Here is a 12667-nt window from a genome sequence, read left to right as displayed (position 1 = left end):
ATAAGTTTGCAGATGATACCAAAATTGGAGGTGTAGTGGACAGTGAAGAATGTTACCTCAGATTACAACAGGATCTGGACCAGATGGGTCAATGGCTGAGAAGTGGCAGATGGAGTTTAATTCAGATAAATGCGAGGTGCTGCATTTTGGGAAAGCAAATCGGATCAGGACTTATACATTTAATGGTAAGGTCCCAGGGAGTGTTACTGAACAAAGAGACCTTGCAGGTTCATAGTTCCTTGAAAGTGGAGTCGCAAGTGGATAGGATATTGAAGAAGGCGTTTGGTATGCTTTCCTTTATTGGTCAGAGTATTGAGTACAGGAGTTGGGAGATCATGTTGCGGTTGTACAGGACACTAGTTGGGCCAGTCTTGGAATATTGCGTGAAGGATGTTGTGAAGCTTGAAAGGGTTCAGAAAAGATTTACAAGGATGTTGCCAGGTTTGGAGGTTTTGAGCTCTTGGAAGAGGTTGAATAAGCCGGGTCTGGAGCATCGGAGGCTGAGGGGTGACCTTATAAACATTTATAAAATCATGAGGGGCATGGATAGGATAAATAGACAAAGTCTTTTCCCTGGGGTGGGGAAGTACATAACTAGAGGGCATAGGTTTAGGGTGAGAAGGCAAAGATATAAAAGGGATCTAAGGGGAAATGTTTTCTCGCAGAGGGTGGTACGTGTATGGAATGAGCTGCCAGAGGATGTGGTGGAGGCTGGTACAATTGCAGCATTTAAAAGGCATCTGGAGGGGTATATGAACAGGAAGGAATGGGATGGATATGGGTTGGGTGCTGCCGGCTGGGACTAGATTAGGTTAGGATATCTGGTCAGCATGGACGAGTTGGACCGAAGGGTCTGTTTCCGTGCTGTACAGCTCTCTGACTCTATGCTTCTCTCTGATGGAAACTGCACACTCTTCCTGAAGTTCTGGATGGTTCTGCCTTTCTGCAGCCTGAGTCACAGGACTCCTTATTTGTCAGAAACAGCAGATTTTTATTCACTTTTCTCTCTGTTTCTAATGGACTACACTGTTCACCTCAGGTGTTTTAAAGACCTTGTTTAGGAGCATATAAATTAATCACCAGACCATGCAGCGCAACTCATGGGGCTCAGAAATGAAACTGAAACTATGTCCTTTCCCTCTTAACACCAATGCAGATCAAACACAGAGCTGTACATGTGCTCTCTACTCTAGAGCCCAGGTTTCCAAACAATATGAATAATATTGGTTTTGTTTATTCTTAGGTTATGGGAAGAACTGACAAGGCCAGCATTTATTGCCCATCCCGACTTGTTCAGAAGGCAGCTAAGAGTGAACCAGAATGCTGTGGATCTGGAGTCAGGTGCAGACCCGACCAGGTAAGGATAGCAGATGTACCCCCCTAAAGGAAACCAGATGGGTTTTTACGGTAGTCATTGCATGGTCACCATTAAGCCAGCTTTTTATTCCAAATGTTTATTGAATTTCACCATCTGCTAGAGTAGGACTCATGCCCATCTCCTCAGAACATGAGCTTGAAGTTCTGGATTATCACTTTAGTGACATTACCATGACAACCCTCTTCTTTATATATCATGGCCTTCATCACAATATCAAGTGAAGCACTGAGTCACCCTCTCTATCACTGTATTAACAGTAATTGTTCTCAAGGACATTGTCTCTGGGAACTGTAGAACCATTCTTTATCCACAGGAGTAAGGACATGCTGGTATCCTGCTTTTGGTTTTCAATAAATGTCTCACACTCCACTAACACCCTGCTATATGATTCCTTAAAAACTGGAATGACAATGAAATGTTTATAGTTTGATTAAAGTTGTGGCTTTCCAATGGTCTCGCATATATGGTTTTATAAATCTGGGAAGAACTAGCAAGTAAAAATGTGCTTATTACACATCATGGATAAATTCTTGGAACCCTTTCCTGTTACAGCTCCACCTCCGTGACCTCACTGAGCTTTCAGTGACAACTAGAGAAGCTGCTACTTTCACTCCAGTCAAATCATCTCTAATATTCCTTATATGTTTGTCCAGACTGCTTCTGGATATTCCAGAAATAGCTGTCTGACAACCTCAGAGACAAACTCCTGTGTTATGAAAATAGTCCTTTTTGTCACCTCAATATCTACAGCTGCCTCTTCAGAAAGCAAGGTTTTTGTACAAGCAATGCCCACTTTTCTTTTGGCCACATCGTCTGTTTGTCCTTTCAAAAAAAATTTTAAATGCCTCTATGTCCCTTTCATCAAACCCCAGAAAGGCTTTCATCAATTTAAAAATCTTCCCACTGGCTCTTGGGTTGAATCTAGATGTTTCCACACTGGAAAGCTCCTCAGCGTCTCAGCCATCTTCTTTCTCCCTTCCAGCTTTCTATCCCAGTATTCCTTTTCACACTCCCTTTCCTTTCTCCTGTTTCACTTTTCAATGCTCATTCACTCTCTTTCTCCTGCACCTAAAATTCCAGTCTCTGACTATCCACCCGATTTATGCTTCTCATAATTTGGTAGAGCTCGATCAGGTCACCCCTCAGCCTCCATTGTTCCAGTGAAACAAATCTGAGTTTATCCAACATCTCCTCATAACCAAAACTCTCCAGGCCAGGCAATGTCACAGTAAACCTTCTCTGCACATCCTTCCGAAGCATCCATGTACTTCTGGTCGTGTGGAGAGCAGACCCCCATGCAATATTCCAAATGTAGCATAACTAAAGCTTCATTCAGCTGTAACAGAACTTGCCAACTTTTATATTCGATGCTCCAGCCAATGAAGGAAAATGTGCTGTATGCCTTCTTGAACACCTTATCCACCTGAATGCCCAGATCCCTCTGTATGTCAATGCTCCAGTTTTTAAAATTCTCTCTCTCTCTTCTCGCTGAAGTCCTCATTCTCTGTTTCTTTTCCTTTTTCATCATTTGAAGGTGGAGTTTCCCCATTTCATTTGCTTTTTCAAGCTGCTCCATCAGCAACTGAAGCCTTGATAATTCAGTTCACTCGCCTGTGGTATCAGTTTGCTTCTTTTCCAGTTTCAAATGCTCTGCTATTACCCCAATTATGTCTGCTTTACTTGTCCCTGCTTTTAATCCTAACTTCCACTTCTCCACCAATTCTAACAGCCTGGCTTTGGTTACGTTTTGTCTATCACTCAGGGATAAAATGTCCCTCTCTAGGAAAGTTTCTCTAACTGCCAAAGCCATTTATCCTTTACCAATTATTATTCCCTTACTTCCACTGACATGATTTTGCCATCGGGTATCCCACAGTGAGCCTCCTGTTTTATGTCTGACTGAGATGAGAAAAGTGCACTGTCTTTCTGATCCCCCTTCTCTATGGGTCACAACACACAGTTAATTAATGCATCCAGCTCCCAATCTGACCAGTGGTATGCTTTCTATACCTTAAACATAGAATAAAAATATCCATCCATTCACCAAGTGTTCATCAATAAACACATAATGTGAGTGCTGCAGAAAGAGACACATTTGTTAACGCTTGTCACCCAGAACTCATCAGGATAATTCACAAGAGATACCAAAGTAAAGGGAAAACAATATTGGATACTATATGACAGGGGAATGCTGAGTGGTTGGCAAATAAACTCTGACTGATGCCTTGGAGAGTGCAACATTTAATAAGGACAGGCAGTTACCTGCCAAACTTTGGTTAAAGTTTAAAACAAACAGGTTAACTCCGGCCCCATCTGATATTCTAGTTATTGATGTGCTGACACAGAATATTTGCAGGCTGCTGAGTTAAGAGAAACATTCACCTGAAGGCACAATCTTCAGAGTTGGAAAAGAGCATTTATAAAATGTTAAATTGGTTCAATTTAGTTGAGCTCACTGAATTAAATGTCTCAAATAAATTCTTCAAATAATGTTATTCAAATGCTTCAGGTTTGATATCCAGGGAGATGTACCATCAGTGAAGACAAGGATATTGAGTTACTGAATCATATTCAATTTTATGCAGTCCTGAAGGTACAATGACCTATCCCTTGTTCATACTCCATTCACGGTCTCACACTCACAGCCATGAACACTAGCATTCACTCACAAACATTCAGATCTCATATATGTGTTACAACATGGAGTTGAACCCCTCTGTTAATTCAACCAAACACCCAGAAAAAACTCACCTCACCTCGTTAAAATGTGAGTGACAGAGAACTGCCAAATTACACTATTTAGAGAAAATAACATCAATTTATTTTTTAACTCTAAAAGCGAGCATTAAACAACAACTATTCACAACTATAAACCCCACTTTCTCTTAACCGCTTACTATCTGCCTCCACCTGTATAACAATATACTGTTCCAATCAGACATTTATTAAAATTACATTGACTTAATTTCAAAACCACACAGTCGCTGTCTTCTTCTGTGTCTTCACTCTTCCAGCTGCTGATTTTCCTGGGTCGTCTTCTTTCTTTTTACTGCAAGTATGTTTCACATGAAAAGGGCCCTTTGATACAAAGTGTTTTCTCATTCCTTTGAGAGCAAGGTGTTAGATGGTCAATTAGCTCTCCATGAGTTTCTTCACTCGACAGCAGTTGCTCTCTCTCTCTTAAAGGTACAGTACGCACCTGCAATTTCATAACACATCCCTCCTTAAGAAAAAATGAACCCTCATAATGAAAAGGTCTAATTCTTAATCCCATTACTATGAAACATATATGTCATTAATCTAAGTTATACTTTCCAGATGAATTTCTGCACACATATGTAACATTGGAATCAGTCAAATCTTACCGAAACTTTTTCCTTTAAATCCGCAATAATACACCTGCTATCACAGTTTTACGACCTGCAACATGTCCAATTTGTAATTTAAAAGTCTGTAACATAAGACTTCAACAAAATAGTCTCATAACATTGTCTTTAAATCTTTCCAAGAATGCAAGAGGATTGTGGTCCATGTTCCCAACCGTCTCCAACACATTGTTCATCACATAAACATTAAAATGTTGTGAGGCCAGCACCAAACTCAATAATTCTTTTTCAATGGTATGGCATTTTCTCTGGCGGGTGCTGAGTTTCTTTGAAAAGTAGCCAATTGGCCATTCAATCCATCATCATCTTCCTGTAGCAGTACAGCTTCAACTCCTATACTGCGAGCATCGATTGCAACTTTGAAGGGTCTCAAAAAATTTGGTGTAACTGCAACTGATGTGGTGTTTAAAACAGCCTTTCAATTCTCAAATGCCTCCTGACATTGTTCTGTCCAATGGAATTTTGTGTTCTTCCTTTGTAAATCTCTTAGTGGTACCACCACACTGCTGAAGTTTGGAACAAACTTCTCACAGAATTCCACTTAGTCTCAAAAATGGAAGCACCTCTTTCTTTGAGGATGGTTGTGGAAATTCCTCGATAGCCTATGTCTTTGCTTTTCTTGAGATGTACCTTCCATGACCAATGTTATGTCCCAAGAACATCACCTCTGCCTTCACGAATTCTGTTTTCTTAATTTTATTACCAGTCTTGCTTCTCGCAATCGTTCAAAGAGCTCTTTCCATGACTCGCTAAAGATCACTACATCATCCAGATAAACTGCACAGTTTGTTAATCCGGCCACAACTCTGCTCATCAGTCTTTGGAATGTGGCTGGTGCATTCATCATCCCAAAGGGCATCACTTTGAATTGATACAGCCTGTTTGGGATTACAAACGCAGAAATTTCTTTGGCTTTCTCTGATAAAGGTACCTGCCAATAACCACACAGTAAGTCCAACTTCATGATGTAAGTGGCTTGTCCAACTTTCTCTATACAGTTCTCCAATCTTGGTATTGTTATGGCATTGACCTTCTGATAGTCCACGCAAAATTGTTGAGTCCCATCAGGTTTGGGAACTAACATGATAGGTGAACTTCACTCACTCTGGCTCGGTTCGATGAGATCTTTGGTGAGCATCTCATCCACTTCCTTCTGGACCTGTGTGGCTTTGAGAGGATTAAGTCTGTAGGGGTGTTGTTTTATCAGCACAGCATTCTCTACTTATACCACATGCACAATAGTATTGGTCCTCCCCATTTTATTCCTGCATATGTCCTCATACTGCTGCAACAAACCTTTAACTTAGTTCTTTGTTCCTGAGACAGGTAACTCACTAATCTATTCCATTCCTTGAGGACGTATTTTGAGACACATCAAACTCCACGATATCTGGATTTGATTCCTCACTGGGGGGGGGGGTGGTAACTAACACCTGTTTCTCCAGTTCCCTGTCTCCATTATAGTAAGGTTTCAACATGTTCACATGACATAGCCGATACAGTGTTTTATTTTCTATCTGGCATCTTTACCAGATAGTTTACCTCACACAACTTTTTCTCAATTTGATAGGAGCCACTCAAACTGGTTTTGAAGGGATCTCCTACCACTGGTAACACTAATACTAATACACCATTCCCATGGGAAAACATCCAAACTTTAGGTCTTTATCTGCCACCTGCTTCATTCTATGCTGTGCCCTCTTCAGCTGTTAGCTGTTTGGCTAACTCACCTAGCCAACTTAATCTCTCCCTCACCTCAGATACATAATCTAAGTGTGATCTCCAACTTCAGTCCTATCAATTTTTTTTAAAATTAATTTCAAATGTCCTCTCACTTCATATCTGAATATTAATTCAAAGGGAATAAACTGAGTAGATTAATTTGGGGCATCTCAAATGGCAAACAATACAAATGGGAAACCTTTATTCTAATGACTTGGGCTTTCATGACAGTATGCTCTTCAGGGTCTCCAGGGTCTGGTGCCACCTTTCCAAACCTCCCTGGGATTCAAGATGGCACGCACTTGATTTAAAGTGCTATACACCTAAGCTATCCATGACTTCCGTAAACAGCCTAGCAGTAAAATTAGACCCTTGGTGTGACTGAATCTCTTGAAGCAGCCCATATTGGGTGAAGAAAGTTACCAACTCCTCCACCAACCTTTCGGCCTTAATACTCTGGCATGGAATTGTCACCAGAAATCTGGTAGACATATTCATTATGGTTTGCAAGTACTGGTTCCCACTTGTACTTTTTGGGAGTGGACCTACACAATTAATCATAACCTGTGTGAACAGCTCTTTGAATGTGGGAATTGGCTACAAAGGTGCTGTTTTTATTACTGCCTGTGGCTTACCTACCATTTGGCACATATGACATGTAGAGCAAGATTTAACCACATTCTTGTGCAGTTCAAGCCAACAGATGACCTCCTATGGGTATTTCATGTGCTACCCATAACACTTCCTGTCTGTATGCTACTGGCAACATAATCTCATGCACTTCCACCCATTTCTCCTCTGCACTAACCTGTCATGGTCTCCATTTTCATCTTAGGATTCTATCTTTAAGATAATAAACTTTGGGACTACATTCTGATTCCCTTTCTGAGTAGGCATCAATAAAAATACCTTTCTGTTGTAAGTCCATGAGCCTTTCAGGATTAAACACTTCCGCCTGACTCTCTGCCTGTTCAGGTTTTTCCTGCACCATTACATCAAAAAGAGTGTCCGTGAACTGAACCGCAACTCCTTCATCTTTCTCTTCAGTTTTTGCTTGTTGCTGTGACTTATGATAGCGGGAACCTACTACACAGGGTATTTGTTTTTTAAATCGCTCTCATGAACAAACTGTTTCCTGGAACTGACCCTCTGTCAGTCACTCCCACTATTACTTCCCCAGCCTTGATTTTGCTCTTCAACCTGATCTTATCCAGGGGAAACGCTAAATTTCTATCCATTTCACAAATTAACACTCTCAAATAACATATCAGAAAGAGTGCAAATACTTTCATCTCTTACTATTAGAGACTGATTAGCTCCCATATCTCTCCAAATTGTAACATCTTTCCCTTCTCTCTCTGTTTTTCCTGAGTAAACTTTACCAACAGAGGTGAAGTCTTTATAGCGATCAGGCACTAACTCAATAACCAGCTCCTGCCTCGGGCTGTGCACTCTCCTGCAGCTCCTCAACCTTTTTTGGTATTTCCTTTACGACTGTCATTAATCCCACTGGCTCAGCCTCTTTCACCACATCTTTCCCCAGAGTGCCTTTCTTCAACGACCAGCACTGTGATCTTATGTGTCCCACCTTCTGGCAGTGAAAACATCTTTTCCCGGTGCCATTCTTAAACCACTGGCACTGTAATCTTATGTATCCCAGTCCATTACTGTGGAAACACCTTTCATCTCCTTTCTACTCCCTTGGGCTTCTTTTTTAACCTGTGTAAACTATTCCCACTGTGCTTTGTTTTGTAGTAAAGGCTCTCCCCTTCTTCCAATTTCTATCCCGCACAGGATGAAATTCCTTTCGGAAGCTAAATTTCACCTTGTGCACTCTTGTTTACTCATCTGCCATCTCTGCCACTCTTCTCACTTCTTCAACTTTCTGTTCATCCTCGTGAATTCTTATCATCTCTGGAAGTGAGTTTTTTAACTCCTCACGCAGCATAACCTCTCTTAGTGCTTCACATATCATCTATTTTTAAGGTTCGCACCCATCTAAAATTACTATGTTTAAATCTTTCAAATCAACACAAGTCGGACCTGGTTCCTTCTTTATGTTTCTGAACTGCTGTCTATATGCTTCTGGAACCAATTCACAAACACTCAAAATAGTCTTTTTGACATTTGCATATTCTCTTGACCCCTCATCTGACAGCACTGCAAATACCTCACGACGTCTGTCTACCAGCTTAGTCTGAACGAACATTACCCACAAGTTCTCTCACCACTCCACCTGCCTAGCCAATTTTTCAAATGAAGTAAAGAAGGCTTCAACATCTTTCTTATCAAAATGTGACAATATTTTAACATATTTGTACACATCACTACCTTCTCTCTTCATCTCCAATCTGTTAACTTGACTTTCCTGACTAAAACTTTGGAAGTTCAGGTTCTCTCTCCATTGCTCTTTCTTTTTCTCTTTGCTCAGCTAAGTCCCTTCTCTCTCTCTTTCTTTTTCCCCTAACATGGCTCTTCATTCCCTTTCTTTATTTTCTAACTCCGTTTGCCTCAATTGTAATTGAAGTTTTTCTAACTCTACTGCACTTGTCTGTTTCTCTGATACACCTCAGTGCCTGACCAACTCCATTACAATTTCAGCTTTTTTTTGTCCCTGGTTAAACCCAATTCTAACCTGTTTGCTAATTCTAAAAGAATGTCCTTCCTCTGTCTTTCTGAACATTCTTGGCAAATTTGAGGAGTAGTTTCAAACCCTGGGACCTCTTTAGCAATCTTAAAAGCCATTTCCCTCACTTTTAATTTAACCAACCACGAGTAATCAAAATTAAATAATTTGTCTCACTTAAGTTTTATTTAAAGATCTAGGACACTAATCAGCAAGTTTTTAAATCTGCTGGGATCTTTTGCACCCCAAATCGATTCAAATCTGCCGCAATCCCTGACTGGATCTGTCTAAACCTGTCCAAATCTCGGACCCGAATCCCCAAACTATTACAACATGGAGGTGAATCCCATCTGTTAATTAAACCAAACACCCAGAGAAGCTCACATCGCCTCATAATCTGTTAAAATATAAATGAGAGAACTCCCAAATTCCACTATTTCAAGAAAATAACATCAATTTACTTCTCTAACTTTAAAAGTGAACATTAAACAACAACTATTCACAACTATAAATCCTGCTTTCTCTTAACTGCTTACTATCTGCCTCCAACTTTAACCAACATGCTGTTCCAATAAGACACTTATTAAAATTATATCGACTTAATTTCAAAACCACACAGTCGCTGTCTTCTTCTGTGTCTTCATTCTTCCAGCTGCTGATTTCTCTGGGTCACCTTCTTTCATTTTATTGCAAATATATTTCACATAAAAAGGTCCCCTTCATAGAAGTGTTATCTAATTTCTTTGAGAACAGGTTGTTAGATGGGCAACTAGCTCTCCATGCGTATCTCTCTGTGCGGCAGCTGCTCTCCCTCTTAAAGGTACAGTACATGTTTTCAACTTCATAACACATATATCCTCTCTCATACTCACACTCACAACCTCTCTCACGCACAGTCACACACTCATTTGCTCTATCTCTCACATACTCACTCGCTCTATCTCTCTCACACACTCACTCTTTATGTCTCTCTCTCTCACACACACTGACTCACTCTCTCTCACACACTGACTCTATATCTCATATACACACACTCTCAAACACAACCCCACACACACTCTCAACACATATACTCAGTCTCACACATGTTGGCTGTTGTCTCACTAAATGCCTGGATCATCACAGCAAGACTCCCTAAATGTTGTCCTCTGCTTCTCCAACAATATAGACAAGCACACCACTGAACAGCCTCATTGTTGGCTGTCGGGGTGTAAACAAGTGTGTGTGTGTGTGCTCTCAGTGTTTTACACGAGCTCAACATTCTTATTTTGTGGTGGTTTCTGTATACAACGACAAAAACCCAGGGAATGTGTTGCAGTCAGGAATCTAATTGAGGGGTTCTGGGTGGTTTACTTACAGAATAACAGATAGCCAGGAATGAGTTACAGGCAGAAATCTATTCGAGGGAACTGTAGATTCAGTGTTAACTCTGAAACCAACAATTATTTCCAATCTCTTACTGTGCTATTGACATTTTACACAAAATTGTGGAAGCAACAGCAAGATCATGTGATGCAGCATCACTTCCTTTGACGATGTGTGCTGTGTCTGATTAGCATATTATACTATCAGGATTGACAATATATTCTCCAAATCCCAAGCTCAGGTTGTTTCTGTAAATGGTGAACAACAGTGTTCCCAGCACCGTTCTTTGTAGAATATCACTTTCCAGCATTTGTCAATCTGAGTAACATCCTTTAACAACTACTCGTTTCTGTTTTGTAGCCAGCTTGTTTTCTATTCTGCTGTTGTCCTCTGATTCACACAATTTGGTCTTTGCAATTTTATATCATCTCGCAGTAACTGCACATGTGTTACATCTAGTACATGAATCTTATCTACCCTTTCTGGTACTTCTTCAAAGAATTCAATTTGGTTGGATAAGAAAGTGTTTCATTTTTTATTCCACATTGACTATACTTTGTGATATTTTTAGTTGACATTTTTCTGTTAGATTTCTGAGTGAGGGTTCCATTACCTTTCCCACAAATGATATGAAGCTTCTTGATCCGAATGAAAGTATGTAAATTGTGGATGTGATTTATCCAGACCAGGGGCACTGTGTATACTGTACTAGCTCTGAACTATCCCTTCCCTGGGTGTGCTCACTGTTGAAGGAGTTACAGAAATGATAAGAATGCACTGCAACAGATATATGTTTATAAATTCAAGCAAAGAGAACAGTGTCAGAGAACGAGCAAAAAGCTGATGGGATTTGTATTTTTAAGACTGGAGATAGATTGAAAGTTTCATAAACCTCTCAAGGAACTGCTCCCGCTTTCTAGCAGCACAATGATTGTTTATGATTAATATGTGACAGATGTCCTAAACTCAGTGATAACATCAAGATTAGTTCCTTCTCCTTCCACTTCCTCTCAGAGATCACAGTCAGGTTTAATCTGAGCAGGGGGACCTCCCAGAGGGACTTGGTTACTAAAAGGAATAAGTACATTGATACTGATATGAAAATCAAATTCGAATTTATTCTTTACTCCAACAAACAGGTATATATTTACTGAAAGGTGACAGACCGGCAGAACTGAAACTAATTGCAAAAGACCTCCAACATCATGGCTTTAACCTTACAACAGAACAGATTTACCCGACAAAGAACATTCAGATTCTCCTGTGAAACATGTCTACAAGGAAATTGGACTCTTGCAAAGAGAATTTTGTCATCTGTTAAGTTTAACATTTCAGTTTATGTAAAGAAGGTTCTCAGAAAAATGTATCAGCACAATTAGTGTCTGACTGTACACGGACTGAGGGAACTACACAAACACACATTTATCATGGGAGACAGTACACAGATTGAGGGAACATTACAGAAACACGGTGACAGTATGGGGACTGTGCACTAATTGAGGACACTATGCAGGAGCACAGTTACACAGTGGGACTTTATACAGATTGAGAGAATGCTACAGAAATACTTAATATGGGGCTGTATGCTAAAAGCTGTACAGAAACACAGTTGCAAGATTGTACAGTGTGAGCTAAGTACAGAATCACGGTTACAGTGCTGAATGTACACAGAATAAAGGAACTATAGAGAAACATTTACAATGTGGGACTGCACACAGAGTGAGAGACACTGTAGCATATCAGGTTACAGCATAATTGTACACAAAGTGAGGGGACTCTACAAAAACAGAGTAACAGTGTCGGATCACATTCGGAACGAGAGGAGTATACAGAAACACAGTTAGACTGTGCGATTATACTTTCAGGATTCACTGGGGTGTGTGGTAGATATCAAGTTCTCTCCTGGAGTTAGCACAAAGTTCCAAATGTTAAAATAAATACACAGAATTTCCTATTTCATCTGATTAACAGATCCAAACAGACAGAAAGCATGGACCAAGTTTCTGTGCTGAGCAAGAAGAAACAAAGATTGTAGCTACAGATAAACATCTGCATATAACACAACAAACTAAAACTCCAATTCCCTTATAAACTCCCACTTAAACAAACACAGTCAGAAAAACAGACAGGGAAAAATAAGTTACAGATGGAGGGAAACCTGGAAACATTTCAGTGGTTCCTATTAACAGA

The 12667-nt window shown here is 40.2% G+C and overlaps 1 long non-coding RNA gene across 1 annotated transcript in view; it reads left to right on the top strand.

Annotated features, from left to right (window-relative positions):
• Positions 1-12049, top strand: part of LOC148144532 (uncharacterized) — a 41409-nt gene extending 29360 nt beyond the window's left edge. Inside the window, exons 3-4 of the long non-coding RNA XR_015751510.1 lie at positions 1244-1357; positions 11617-12049. This is a non-coding gene — a long non-coding RNA (uncharacterized LOC148144532). The remainder of the gene's footprint in view (positions 1-1243; positions 1358-11616) is intronic.
• Positions 12050-12667: the final 618 nt, after the last annotated feature.

The sequence above is a fragment of the Chiloscyllium plagiosum genome, unplaced genomic scaffold (genome assembly GCF_037043375.1).
Source record: "Chiloscyllium plagiosum isolate Xiang-an unplaced genomic scaffold, Cpla_swu_hap1 HiC_scaffold_27, whole genome shotgun sequence".
Taxonomy (NCBI): domain Eukaryota; kingdom Metazoa; phylum Chordata; class Chondrichthyes; order Orectolobiformes; family Hemiscylliidae; genus Chiloscyllium; species Chiloscyllium plagiosum.
Note: the sequence above shows the minus strand (reverse complement) of the source record. Positions and strands in the feature narration are given on the sequence as shown.